Source organism: Cryptomeria japonica, chromosome 11 (genome assembly GCF_030272615.1).
Source record: "Cryptomeria japonica chromosome 11, Sugi_1.0, whole genome shotgun sequence".
Classification (NCBI taxonomy): Eukaryota; Viridiplantae; Streptophyta; class Pinopsida; order Cupressales; family Cupressaceae; genus Cryptomeria; species Cryptomeria japonica.
Window position 1 is genome coordinate 407,987,481 of NC_081415.1, and position 16,363 is coordinate 408,003,843.

A 16,363-nucleotide genomic window follows, 5' to 3' on the forward strand; every position below is an offset into this window, starting at 1 on the left:
CCGACACTCAGATCACTGACACCAATAGTGAAATAAAGCATACCGACATAGAGGCCGATAGGATTTTTGTTGTAATATATTTTGTTTATTGTTTGTAAAATCATTGTAAGCCGACTTGGAAAGTTGTAAAATGACTCTTATATAAGAGAGATCATTGTAGAACATTTTGTGTAAGGAAGAGGAATGTAATTAGGTGAAATAAGGCATACCTATTATGCGAATTATAGGTTAAGGGTTTATGTAAGAAGCAGAGTAGAAACTGGTACTGGATTTGGCATTACAGATGCTATTCTGAAGCAGTTCAAGACACTGGATTTATGTAATCCATTTTGTAAGTTAGTGTGAGGCCCTACCCCGACTCAGCTTGACATTTTCAGTTATTTGCATATTGAGATTATTTTGGATGCTTTATTTTATGCTTTATGGATTTAGAAACTATATGATTCCATGATTTGGATCACATTGACATATGATGATGCTCTATTTTATGCTTGATGATTATGAAACTTTATATGTGGCTAGAATAGAATTCTTTTGAAATGGTGAATGTCATTATTGGAATTGTAGGACTTCATTTTGATGATAGAAAAATGATGCTTATTTTATGAATGGTTCAATTTTGAGAATTATGTTAATTGCTTATGTGAAATCGAATTTAATTGAATGAGATATTGAATTATTGTTGCCAATGTATGAGTGTTTGATGTGCAATGAAATCCATGTATTTAATTATGTATAATTGTGATTATTTGGAATTACTAATGTGTTAATTGAGATGCATAGGAAAATTATCCATGTGACCATGGAATTTATATGGAGAACCAAACCTAGACCAATGTATGTTTGTTAAGCCAGGGGTTGTCTATTTGGGGAGACAACACCCCGTTTGTAATGTATTTTATTTGTGAAGTAAATTATGCATGTGTGTTAATTTGATTTTATTTAATTGTGTAAACCTACAAGAGACAAATTCCATGTGTGATTTTTATATTGTGTTTTATTGTGTCACTTGACACATGTGATGATTAGTGTCATTGATTTTGACTTGTCTCTTGGAGGGAGTTTTGTTTCTACCAAAGCCATTCAAACACATGAGTGTGGTCCCAAATTTGCCTTGGGTAGGGAGTCTTGGGAGTGGTCAACTCAAGTTTGACCCGTAGGTAAACTTCAGTTGGGTTTCTAAGGGTTTAAAAGGACTCCTAGGGTCAGTTTTAGGGCTTTTCCAAAGGTCCAAAGGGTATACCTATGGGTTAGGGGTATTTTGAAACATGTGACTACTCCCATGTGACTATTTAGTCACCTCAAAAAGTGGTTTTTCCAAGGTGAGCGAAAATTCAACTTAGAAGGTTCCTCCTAGGATAGACAACCTTCCCTTTTGATGTCAAACTCTCTTCCCCATCTTCTCTCACCTTTTCCCTTTCTAGTTTTAGTAATGTGTAAGAGTTTGGGAAGAGCAACCAATGGGAACTCTCACCTCACCCAAGGGGTTGGGAGGTGTGTGAGAGGCCTTCTTAGGCAAGAATTAGAGACTTAGTGAGTAATCACCCACTCTCCATTGTTGGAGATTATGCACTTGTTTTTGAAAATTAGTTGTAGAATAGAATTTTTGGGAAAGATTGGTGGAAAAAGTTTGTGTGGATTTGGGCAGCTCATCCCCAACTATATCTAACATACCTATTGGCAGATTAAGGTTGGTTTTATTTCCTCTTATTTATGTTGTTTATGTTGTTTTGTTGAAGGAAAGAAATGCTTGTTGAAAAGAGATGTGTTTATGTAAATTGTTGTAGGAAAAAAAAAAAGAGTAGTTTTCATTTCTATGTTTTGTTTATGTGTTCTTGTTTTTTTTTGGGAGTGTCCAAGATCTCCTACTCTTGGGGGAGTAGGATGGTCTTGGGGTGGAGGGAGTATGACAACCTTGGGTGAGAGGCTCTCCTTATGGAGAGTGATCTCAAGGGTGTCCTTTGTGACCCTTGCTGCATAGCCTTGTGTATGCATTTGGGGGTCATAAGGGGAGAAAATATGGCCTTTGAGCCTTTGGGGGGCATAAGGTATGGAGATGTATCCTTGTTGTATTTTGTATTGCCATGAGGTGGCTTGAGTTGTAATTTTTGGCTTGCAATCTCCCCAATGGTACTTGGTTCACTTCCACCCGTGGAAGGATCATCACAAATGTGGTGAAAGTGTAGCTTGGGATGGGAAGATGTATGTTGAGTGTTTGCCCTATTTGTTGTGTTGTTTGCTTGTTTGTAACCCGTCTATGTGCTTGGTTCTCCAAGCTCGGGGGTGGCTTCTAGTAAGCCTAGGCTGGGAGGTGAGCTCTCCATGGTCAAGTTGTGTTTTTATTGCAGGTTGCTTGGGATGGGAAAAGAAAGAATAAAGAGCTTGTTGCTGTTTTGTGTTGCAGAAAAGTGTTAAAGGAAAAAAAAAAGAAATGTATTCCATATTGTAGCTTGTATAAAAAAAAAAAGGGATGTGAGCTATGTTGTATTTATTTTCAAGAAAAGAAGTATATTTATTTTATTCATATTACCATGAAAAGGAAAATATTGTTGGGTTTTCAAACCCATTTGCATTCATATTTACTTTGTATCTACATTTGCTAAAGAAATATATATATTTTTCCTACTTTAGTTAGTTTTGCAAAAGAAAGAAGAAATGTATTAGATTGTATTTAAATCTTCATGTTTTACAAAAAAAAAGAAGTAACTGCATTTTTATGAATTCTGCAAATAAATGTAATTTATTACTACATGTTCTTTATGTTATTATGTTGCTGCAAATAAATAAATCAGTCATTTATTTTTCCATGTAAAACAGAAATAAATCTTATTATAGTAGTCTATTTCTTTTCAAAAAAAAAATTAGCATTCAGTCATAGTTTATTTTGCCTACAAAAAATATATATATATATATATATATATAATAAGTGGTTGTTAGGATGCATTGTAAATGTTAGATGCAGAAAGCTATTTTTAAACAAAAAAAAAAATAGAATATACAACATATATTACTTCAACCCTTTTTAGAAAAAAAATAAAATTTTCCCCCATTATTCAACCTGCAATAAGTATTAGAAAATTCTTTGCATGCATTTAAAAGATATACAAGAATAATAATCTCCCAAGCTTGCCCAAATGAGTTATAAAAGGGTAATATACAAATACCTATATATATATATACATAAATATTTATATATATATATATAGCTATTTATATATTTTCTTCATTATTTTGAAAACCTGTTTATAAAACAAGCAGTGATGTATTTACAGATTTAATAACACAAGAAAAAAAAAGGGGAGAAAACTAATAAGCTTGTTAAACAAGCCATTTAAATATATATATCTTTCATTATTTGAGAAATCTGTTTATTTCAAAATAAAACTATATATATTGTCTTACCTTTATATATATATATATATATAGAAAAATATAATAATAAAAAAAAAGGGGATTACGCATTTTATTTTAACCCAAAAAAAGAAGGGGTTTTAAAAAGGAATATCGAACTGCATGTAGGGGGCTGTAGCCTTGGGGGGCGGCGCCCACAGTCTGCGGGAGCCCGCAGCTGTGGGCGGCGCCATCCACAGGCTGTGGAACCCGCAAACTGTGGGTGGCGACATCCACAGACTGTGGGAGCCGCAGACTGTGGGAGGCGCTGTCCGCAGCCTGCGGGAGCCACAGGCTGTGGGCGGTGCTGTCCGCAGCTTGCGGTACCCCCGCACTGCCTCCTCCCACGCCGCTAATAGCAAAAAAAAAAAAATTTAAACGCCCCTCCGCTTGGCTATTAAACAGTCCGGTTCGGCCCTGCGCGCGCCGCCCACTCCTTCACCTGCACACACACACAAAATAAATAAAATAAAAAGTCATCACACACACACAACACTCAAAAAAAAGAAAAAAAAACATGTATGTTAAAACACACATGCCCTAACCCTAATTTCGGGTTAGGGCATACATACTTGGCTTATATTTAAAAAAATAAAATAAAGGGAGGAATATGTGTGGGAATGTTTAAAAGGGGGTTAAAAGTTAAAATAAAATAAAACTTTCCCCCTTCCTCTTTAGAATATACTTATAAACATATATTTATCTTCGTAGGTAAAATATATATATATATATATATATATATATATCTATATATATATATATATTTATATATGTATATATATATATGTATATATTTATATATATATGTATATATATATATATATTTATATATGTATATATATATGTATATATTTATATATATATATTTATAAGTAATTTAACTTCTATAATTGTGGAAATCAAATTAGTTAGTGGTAAAAATTAATTAATGCTCTTTTAATTATTTAATGAATGTTGGAGCATTCAAAAAGAGAATTTCAAAATTCTTGGGTAGAATAGACCCTTGAAAAAAAAAAGACACAGCGATATCAGTAGGGTCAAGTGGCCCATTTAAATTTTAAATTATATGGTATTTTAATTTATGGGGATTTTATTTAATAGGGTTGTTAAATTTAATAACTAGGACAATTTATTAGACCCTAGACAATTAAAGAACTATAAGAGATTATTGGACAAATAATTTTAGAGATTATATATTAAGTTTACGATTAATTGCCAAGGGAGTCTAATTCCTTTATTAATAAAAGACTGGCGATAACTCCTCTAGAGAAATATTAGCTCACTTATAACTTATTTAATTTTATCACCAAATTAAATTAATCATTTGGTTCACACAAAATATAGTTAAGACCAAACTAGTTTTGCATTATTTTAATTAAGTTACGTATTTTGAAAAAAAAAAAATTTATTCCGTTTGTGCCCAAAAGTTTGGGCATGACAGTTAGGGAGACTTCCTATTTTGTATTTGAGCAGTGAGCTCTAGGCACTTGGCCTTCCTGTATGTGCAGGCCTCTCTTGTAGTAGTAATATTCTCTTATTGGCCAGTAAGTGAATATTGTGGGTCACAAATCCCATCGAGGTTTTTCCCACATCGGGTTTCCTTGTTAAATCTTTGTGTTATGGTGTTCTTTTCATGTGGTTGTTATTATCTCTATTTATTACATTACTTTTTGTTTACCGGTACACAATATTAATATACTCTACATGTTTTAAGTTGAGAAAATCTATTAACCAGTTAGATACTGATTCACCCCCCCCTCTCAGGATTTGTGGGAATCCTAACAATTGGTATCAGAGCTTGTTCCTCTATTTTTAGAAGCCTAACAACTTGAAGAAGATCTTGACACCGGTGGAGATGGAAAACTTGATGAAGCAACTTGAAGGAGCTCTCTCAGACTATGATGCAGAAAAATTGAAAAATATCAAACTTGAAGATGATCTAAAGGCTGCTCAGGATATTATTCAAACACTTCAAGAAAATCTTACTATTTCAAGAAACAAGAGAAAAGAACTTTGTGAAAAGATGGAAAATGAGAATGATGAAAAAGAAACTCTTAATGATATGATAAACAAGCTGAAGCAAGAGAAGATGACAACAAAGAATGAGATGCAGGATATGACTATGAGATTTTGTAAAGAAATTGAAGATAGAAAGAAGAATGAAGAAGAGTTGACTAGAAGACTAAAAGATGCAGCAAATGAAAACACAAGACTCAGTTATGAAAATGATTTGTTGAAAACAGATCTAATGCACACTTAGAATGACTCCAATGAACTAATGAGATAGAAAGAAGTCTTAGAAAGAGAACTAGATACTGCAAATCAACATAAAGAGAAATTCAAGAAAAGCTCAGAAGAACTTGGTAACTTACTAAAGAATCGAAAACCTAAAGGTGACACTTCTAGAATTGGCTTTGAAGTTGGTGAAAGCTTCGGTACTGGAAACACACAAGATCATAGCAAACCGGTAAGTCAACCTACTGCTTATAAATTTAGTGGCAAATGCTTTAACTATAACAAGTATGGTCTTAGAGAAAATCAATGAAGATCTAAAAATTATCAGAATACTAATGCACTCACCGGTCAATGTTCAAAATGCAATAAAGTTGGTCATAACTCTGAGAATTGCAGAATGAATGTGAGATGTTATGTTTGTGGAAGATTTGGACACTTATCTAATCAATGTAGAACACAAACCGACATAGGTTAAGGAAAGGATATTCAGAAGAATAATGTGACTTTCTATGCATGTAACAAGATTGGGCATATTGCAAAATTTTGTAGAAGTAAAGGATCACCGACACACAACAAAGGTTCTAGTTTGAAAGGTAAAGAAAAAGTTGAAGAGGTTAAGCAAGAATTTTCAAAACAATGGATCATGAAATCAGAACCGAATGTGGATAGGAATACTCCTCTATTGGTAGAACCAAGCAACACTCCATTGGCAGAACAAAGTAGCACTCCACTGGTAGGAGTCTCTTCATCCAATTGAAGAAATTTCCTTGAGGGTTTGGCTATCAATGAGACATATGCTATTATTCCCTCAGTTGATGGTAAGAAGTTGAAATTACTTCTATACCAGCATATATGTTAAGTTATTACTTAACTGACAAGCATTAAGTGTGGTAGTTGGAAAATTGACATTATAAATTAATGTTTGTGGCTCCATTTTACTTCACTGAGCATTCAAACAATCGAAGAGCGCGAAATCTCTAGAGCTAAGGCATTTCGAGCAAAGAGGCAAGACATTTCAGCAATCAATCCTTCCAAAGGCAAAAAAAGGTATTTATAATCATGGCATCCTCCTCTGCACCTAAATTCATAGAAAACCCTACTGTAGTTGAGGTAATCAAACGCCCTAGGCCCGTATTTCAACTAGTTGTCGAGATAGCTAAAAAGGATGACAATGTAGGTGCTTTTTCCCAAATTCCCAAAGGAGTTGTTTATGCAGAAGACCCTAGAATTTATATCTATTTCCATAGAGAAGAATTAGGAGATGAAGAAATCAAGAACATGTACAAATCTGTTATCTGTGATGATTCCACTAAAGTAAAACCTGAACACCAAATTATTGAAACCCTAAGATTCACAGAAATTCTCAGCATTCCGGATTTCTCCAAGGAAGTTATTAGGATAGTGTTAAGTAGAGTACCTGGTGCATTATTTTGGCTTGAATCCATCCATAAAATTACCAAGGAAGCTATGAAAGTTGTAACAGGGTTACCCTCCATTGGTAGTAGACCAGACAAAACAAAGAAGGTCTCAAATGACCTAGGAATGAATTTAACTAGTGCAACATCCGACAGAAGGTCTCTAAGGGTTAATGATGTGACCGACATAAATGTGAGATTTGTTAGCATGATTTTAGGATACAAAGCAACACATTCAAATAGACTTAACTCAGTCTCCAGTTTATGCATAAAAAGTGCACATGATATGGTAAAAGAAAATGTGAAAATTGATGTATGTGAATGGTTAAAAGATGAAATGATTGACAATTTAGGGAAGATCAAGAAGGATAAGAAAGGAACATTTAGATTTGGCAACTTACTTGTATGCCTAATGCTACACATAACCAAACAAGTGCCTAGTATAGGCAACATGAACCTTGGATTTGACATACCGGTAGGGAAACAATTATTAGACTTATTCAACGACATGGGTGAAAGCAAACAAAAGAATATTGATGATTATTTTCAAGAACTAAAGGCCAGAATGAACAAAAGAATCAGACTATCACAAGAAATTGTTAACAAATACAAGGATGATATATGTTTTGTGATTAAAAGGATGAGATCTGGATGGAAGCAGTTATCTTAAGAACAATTTGGGTTACTGAAATGGGCTATGAGACTAATGACCACATCATTGAAACATATGCAAAATCTCTTCTGGAAGCACCCAATGAACCTAAGAAAAAGGTATTTGGTAGTGCTGAGACCATTTAAAGCCAAATTCAATCTAAGAAGAGAGTAAACAAAGTAGAAGCAACAATAAGGAGAGGTTCAAGGCAGGCTAAGGCTATAAAAGATGTACTGAAACAAACTGGTATAACTGAAGATGAGTTATAGGCACAACAACTAGAAACTCACCTGTCACTGGTAGAAACTTCTTCAGAGAGTGACAAGCCAGCTGAATTTAAAAGAGTTGTAAGGAAAAGACAACCTTCATCAGTATCCACACCCTTGCCTAGAAGATCTAGACAAAAACAATAGGCAGTGAGGTCTTCGGTAAAGAAGACAACCCCAAAGAAAAAGCTAACACCTAAGAAGAAAAGGACTCAACAAAATATTTATCTGATTGATAGACTGTTGGATGAAATCATAGAAGAAGGAAAACTCAAGAACATAGAAAAATTATATGATACACTATCAACAGATGAGAAAGAGCAAGTTGAAAACAGTGTCATTTTACACCTGGATATCTATTAGAAGTTTTTAATACAAGTTGTAGATGAACTACCAGATGAATTATTCAAGAGACTGGAAGCAAGAAGACAATCTGTTGTAGAAATTGACAAGAAAATCAAAATTGAAAAATTACTTGCTGTCTACCCAGTCAACTCTCCAAAAGAAATAGATGATCTAATTGCAAAGGCCAACTGGTCACTATTCTCTACTGCACATCGACATATTGCACTAATGGCAGGAAGAGTAAATGAGGTATCAGAAGAAACAGAAAATGGATGGGATATATTCCTTGTGGAGAAGGAAAAGCAGGAAGAGTACAGGAACCCCAAGCCTATCAAAGTCTATCAAAAGGACAAAGATAAGGGTAAAGGAAATGTTGGTGGACCTTCTAGTATCAAAATAAAAGATAACTTATCCCCACCGCCTCTGATTACTCCACCGGTAACAACAACAAAATACCAACCGACAGATGACAGTATGGATGTATCACAAGAGGATACTAATCCTAATTCAGAGGTACTATACACAGTTGATGTTGATACTCAAAAGGTCAACATTATGGTAGATAAAGACACAACGGGTAAGACTGACATGGCTAGTGAACCACTGACAACTGACAACATTGATAACACTAAAGGAAAAGTGGAAAATGATAGCATAGGGAAATAGATAGAGACTCTAACAGAGACTAAAACATATCAACAAATAGAGAGACAAGCAAAGCAATAGGCTCTGGAATAGGAACAGGTTCATATGGAAACAGTGCCACTGGCAGAAACAAAAACCCTTGCTTAAGGAAATGGAACATAGACTGACCTACCAGAGGTCACTACAAGCATGATTACTTCCTCCCCTGACAGAATTCAGAATGTTTGTTCCTCCTCAACAGGTTACAAATCAACCAATGTAACTGAAGTTGTTTTAGATTCTTTAAAGAAAATAACTAATTGTAGTTCACAAGCTTATAAAGCTATAGATGACACAATCCCAATTTTGAAGATGATAGCTCTAAAATGCAACATGGATAATAAGGATTCTTTGAGTCAACTTGACACCTTGTCTAAATATATTACTGACAAACATAGTGACAGTTGAACAAATAAAGGAAGAGGCATTCAAAGATAGGTTGGAAATTGAAAAACAAAAATTCTTTGAGGATCAAATAAAGAAGTGTACTAGGGAATTTGACACACTTCGACCAGAACTATGCAACTCACTGAAGGAATTTAAAACTCTGTACCAAGATACTTGCAAGAAAAACTTTTTAATAGTTGACATAGATAAGAAAATGAGCAAGGTACAAGAAGAAATAAATAAACTTGTTGACAATTTTGTTAATTCACCTGATACATTATCAGTTTTTGAGCAAAAGATAACTAGTTTTGAGGAAGAATTACTGAAGCTAGAAAGAGAAAAGGAGAGAATAATAAACAAGGCTAAAAATCTAAGACTAAGACTAATTCCAAGATTGGACTATCTAGCATCCTTAAGGAAGGAAATATCTAAGGCATTAGTACAAGGACATAAAACACCGACAGAGCATATGCAGCACCTCACCGGTACAGTTCAAAGAATAGGGGCAACAATAAAAGATAGTAGGAAGTTTATGGAAAACATAAATTTGGTTTTGGCAGATCTTTTTCAAATTGTAACCACCCAGTTACAAAGTTGAGACAAAAAAACTACAACTCTATTGACACCTTGACAACCTTTGTCATTGATGCCAAAGGGGGAGTAGTAGTCTGAGAAAATAATCTGCAAAAGACTTATTTTCTCAAGGGGAGCTCATATATTTTTGGTACACATTTTTGGAAACAATTTTTGGATTACTAGTTTTGGATTATTTTTTGAAATTTTCTCATGAGTGTTGCCATCAATGCCAAAGGGGGAGATTGTTGGCATATCCACACTCTAATGAGATATTGTAGGTGATTGAAGGTTTTGTCATTGATGGCAACCTTACAATCCTATGACACCGGCAAGGCATTCCACTGACACTAGCAAGATCAGACTCTACATTGGCACTCAGATCACCGACACTGGCAGTGAAAGAAAGCATACCGGCACAGAGGCCGACATGATTTTTGTTGTAATATATTTTGTTTATTATTTGTAAAATCATTGTAAGCTGACTTGGCAAGTTGTAAAATGACTCTTATATAAGAGAGATCATTGTAGAACATTTTGTGTATGGAAGAGGAATGTAATTAGGCAAAATAAGGCAGACCTATTATGCCAATTATAGGTTAAGGGTTTATGTAAGAAGCAAAGCAGAAAACGGTATAGGATCTGGCATTATAGATACTAGTCTAAAGCAGTACAAGACACTGGATTTATATAATCCATTTTGTAAGTCAGTGAGACTTCCTATTTTGTATTTGAGCAGTGAGCTCTAGGCACTTGGCCTTCCTGCATGTGCAGGCCCCTCTTGTAGCAGTAATATTCTCTTATTGGCCAGTAAGTGAATATTGCAGGTCACAAATCCCACCAAGGTTTTTCCCACCCCGGGTTTCCTTGTTAAATCTTTGTGTTATGGTGTGCTTTTCATGTGGTTGTTATTATCTCTGTTTATTGCATTACTTTCTATTTACTGGTACATAGTATTAATATGCTCTACATGTTTTAAGTTAAGAAAATCTATTAACCAGTTAGATACTGATTCACCCCCCCCTCTCAGTATCTATGGGAATCCTAATAGTACTCTCTTTTGGTCTACTATATAAATATTCATGATTTTGGTGAAACCATAAATCAATTGGTGTCACTATGTTTTACCGATGGTTTCCCTCAATATTGACAAAGAAATACCTTTGTGGTCTTGACGAAAGTCAAAATCCTTTGGTGCTTGTGTGCTAGATGCATAAAAACCTATGTTCTACAGGTTGGGATATCTCTTAAATGAGCTATCCACTACATGTATAACCACCTGATTCACCCCAAAATTTCCCCCACTACAAACCAACTTAGTATCCAAAATCCTTTTGTTTAATGATTTAGGATGTGCATACCATCGTACATCATAGATACCTCTCATGTATCCTTCTTAATGAGACATATATTCCTCAGTGATAAGATCTTCACATTTTTGGGGTAAGAGAAATTGGAATGGTCGAGAAGTGTGTACCATGGAGTGGACCTAGTGCTTCTAGATTCTCTATCTATCCATTTTGCTTGGATATTTCATAGAGGCCTCATTGAATGGTGTCCACTTTTTAGTCTAGACATATGTTTGTTGTGATTTTTTGTGTATCATTCATATTTTGAACCAGTAAGAGTTAGTATTGATCTTGGGATAATGTAGGCCATTTTGTGCTCATAGGTTTGTCTAGAGTCCTTAGTCCTTGCATAACCATCATATCCCACAAGTCTTTACATCAGTTCTTTCATATTCCTCATTTACATCCTCATATTGCATAAGTCCATACATAGTCCTCATTTAGATCCTCATTTACATTCGCATATTGCATAAGTCCTTATGTACATAGTCCACATTTGCATCTCTCACAATCCCCCACTAGTTGCATATTCATATTAGGAGTCATAGCATGTGTCAAAATGGGTTTACCAGGTGATGGTTTATTCTCTTTTGAGCAACCCAATCTAGTACCAAAATATGGTCAATGAGAAATCATTGATGGCTTGGATAACCTTGCTTGGGAATCAATAACAAGTTCTCCTCAATATATGGGAGTTGAGTTTTAAATAAACACTGAATTTAGAAGAGCTTGAAGAATTGAAAGAGTAGTTGGACAAGAACGTATCCAACAAGTATTTGAAATGATTAAACTATAACAACAACAATGTCCTCAACAACCTCCCCGTCCTCAATAAGATGTTAGTGTAGTTTAAATTCATCATTCTCTATCAGTGTCAAGTCCCCTAGCTACATATTAGGTGCATCATATTTGGTCATGTCTTAGAGTCACCTTAGGAGTCCTTAATGCCCATAATGTGATCACAAAAGGTTAAAAATAAGATGGATCCAAACAATGACTCATTATTTAATCCTACTTGAAACATGAATGTATCAAATAATCAACCTAACCAGAATGTAAACTTGAACAACATACCTTCAATGGAAGAAATCTAATACAACTTGACACATGAAGAACTCGAGGCCACCCAACAAGATCTGCAAGTCCTCATGGTTCTCAATGCTCTTATCAATCATGACAGGGATACTTATCTTTCCCTATTAATACAAAATAGAGCTAAGTTATCCCCAAATTTTGACATTACAACAATCTTGTCACCAGAGGTAACTTTGAATCAAAGTGTTAATTAGACACCAAATACTTCGCAAATGCAAGGGTCGACTTCGAGCTCAATGCAAAATATTGCTCAAAATGTATCGGTCTCATCAACACAAGAAGCTATAGTTTCAACTAAAAGCTCACAATATGGCATGGCATCATCAAACATAAACATTACTACTCAAACACATGCCAATGTCACTATTCAAACTACACCAACTATATCAAGTGCTCCTACACAGAGTCAAACACAAGTGTTTGAAATATCAAATCCAACAAGTACAACTCAACCTCCCATTTCACTTTCAATTGGATCAACATATAGTCATCAAAATGTGAATCCAGGTCCCACTAGCTCATTTGGCTGAACTCAATCAAATGTTAGCACACAATTTTCTTATTTTACTCCACCTAGTGGGACTCAAAGAACATAAAGTTACAATTACTTGGCATTTTAGTAACCTCTGATATATACCAACAATAATCCATTTGTTGGAAACATGTACATACCAAATGCACTTTTAACTCAAACATAGATTCTTTCTCAGCAAGTGGAAAACCTTCAACAACAAATGACAAACATCCAAGCGTGATATAAAAAGAAAATATATACAAAATGATTTACATCCATATCCTTTTGATCGGGTATTATACATGCCAACTTTTCGTCTTCATTTTGAAACTCCTAAATTTGACAGATACAGAGGCAAAGGTGATCCCAGGGATCATATCTGAGAATTTTTCGCCGCTTGCATTGAGGATGCCTATGAGGATACATATTTGATGAGTTTATTCCCCAAAAGTCTTGGAGGTTCCACCTTGGAATGTTTTTCACACCTTCCACCAAAGATTGCATCATGGGGGGAATTAGTTGAACAATTTATAGCAAATTTATTGCATAGCATTGATACCCTAGTGACTCTAATGGATCTATGTTTTGCATGGTAAAAAGAAAATGAAATATTTGCATCATTTTTGCAATTTTGGAGATCTCTTTACTATAGATGCCCAAGTCACATTCTAGATATTGAACAAGTGGATATTTTCATAAAAACTTAATACCTCAAATAAAGTATCCAATACAGATGCAGTGTCTTTCCACATCTAATAAAATTACTGAGAAAGCCCTAAAGTGTGAGAAGGGACTTGTAAAGCAAGGGATTCTGAAGTATGGTGGTTCAACCAATAATGTGAATAATGAGAAACCAAAATTTTGGTCCAAGAATAAAAATGTGACTAATGATGGGGTTCTGGATGCTCGTGTAGTGAATAGAGATCAACCAATAATATCATTACAAGGACCAGTTCAATCATCTATTCCAAACATGAATTAGTTCCAAGAGAACAATATGGCTTCAACAAATGAAAATGCATTGCAATCCACTAATACAAGACCTTCAAGGGTCAACACTCCAAGAATAAATTACACACTACTTGGTGAACGAATTGAGTCAACACTTAAGAAATTGATATAGACCAGCACAATCACTTTGTCAAAAAAAGGTCATATGAGCCAAGTCCCTTCAAACCAACCTGGTGGAATGACAATGAATTGTGATTATCATTGTACCAAATGCCATAAGACATCCAACTATTATAAACTTAAGGATTTGATTCAGGATCTCATAGACCAAGGTGACATCACTGTTTACACTAATAAGGGATCTACCAACACAAATCACACTATCTTCAAGGATCCATTTGTCAATTATGACAAAGGTAAAGCTTCTAGTTTTGGAACACAAAACAATACTACAAACTACACCAAGGTGGCCTATGATTACACAATCAACACTCTTAGTGTAGGAGATGCAGTAGTAGCTACAATCACCATCAACCCTCAAAACAAAGATTGTGTAGTTGTTACTCGCCTATCAAAGGTCACATTGCGAGGAGTACCATCCAATATACCTCTACCAACAAGTAACTATAATGTTGTTGATCAGCTAAAGAAAACACCAGTTTAGATATCACTCTTTGAATTGCTTGGTATTTCACCAAATCATAGAGCAATCTTAGATAAGGTACTTCAAGACTCAGTTGTTTCCAAAGACATTGATGAGAACACATTCCAAGATATGGTTGGGAATTTAGTTTCAACTCCTTATGTTGCATTCATAGAGCTAGATATCCTAACAGATAGGCTTAGTCATAATGACCCCTTGCACCTAGAGGCTTTTGTGCACAAGAAGAAAGTTACAATTGTATTAATAGATGGTGGAGCTGGTCTCAACAAATGTACCCTCAAGTTGATTAAAGTATTGGGCTATTCTTAGTTTCACATTAATCCAATGAAAAGGATAAATATTAAAGAATATGATGATGAAGAGCGCCCATTAAAAGGTGTGGTTACTTTACCGATACAAGTAGGGCTTGTAACTAAAGTGGTCACTTTCCAAGTGTTGGATAAAGAACTAGGCTATAACATCTTACTAGGTCACCCATGGATACATACCATGTAGGTTGTACCATCAACATTTCATCGATGTGTCAAGTTTCCATTTAATGGGATCAAGATAACAATACAAGGTGACCCAAACCCTTTCCAACATTGTAATTATTTAAGGGAAAGTGTTGATAATCAGGTGCCCATCAATCAAGTAGCTCTAATCACATCACAGTTGGAATCATTGACAACAATAGGTACACAAACATCTACACCTCACACACCTACGACACCATCTTTGCAAATAAATGAAGAGTGATGTGGTGAATACTCCATTTCAAACACACCATCTATTGGGCAGTTATCTCTCTCCCCAATATATTTTGTTAGGCTTCTATCTAATCCAACGAGACAAGACAAAGGAAAAGAAATAGTCAAATATTCAGAGTCTTGTTCATTCGTTTGATGGGGAGACCTACAAGAAGAATCCTTAGATGAGGATGTGAACAAATGTTTATATAAAGATGAAGATTACTATCATGTGATAAAAATCCCTTTAGATCAATATGGAAATGGCTTCAAGATGGTTGAAAAACATGGATATAATGGTAAAATAGGATTGGGGACACATGCTCAAGGAATTATGAAACCCGTACTACTATCTAAGAACCCAAAAAATCAAGGTTTGGGATACAACAACACAAGAAGGAGATCTACAAATCGACCAGATATCCTAGTAGTACTAAACATGCCAACTCCAACAACACAATAATTTACCAATAAAATTACCCATCCATATTCTTCTACACAAAGAAACTTGTCAATGATTATATGTGCACCATCATCACAAGCCAATATGGTAACAAAAACAAGAATAGCACCGACAAATGAATCCAATACTCGGTTCACATTATCATGCTCTCTAAATCATTCAATGGAAACCAGTATAGCACCAACTAGTGATACCATTATTACAAGACCAAAATATATCCTCCAAGGAATAAATAATGGCACAATAATAGAAATAGGATCAACAAGTTATGATAATATTCTACTCATCATAAACACTAAATAAATTCCTCTTTCTCCCATTGAGGAAATTGATGAACCGTATGAAGAAGGGTCAGATATATACACATATGTGGAAATAATAACTGATTCCCATGATTATGAATTCCTATTCTTCATAGCTATAGAACATATACAATAGACTAATATTATGATTATCAACCACCTATTGGTGATGGTATTACATATGAAGATAAATAACATGATCCAAAGTCAATAAAATACATTCATGACAACTGCATATGCATGATGTCAGAAGAACCTCACACTGAAGAGAGTAAGGATTTGTGCCTCATATATCCACACTTGATAGACTGGGGACAACAAGATTTATTGCATCTAGATTGGTTTCAAAA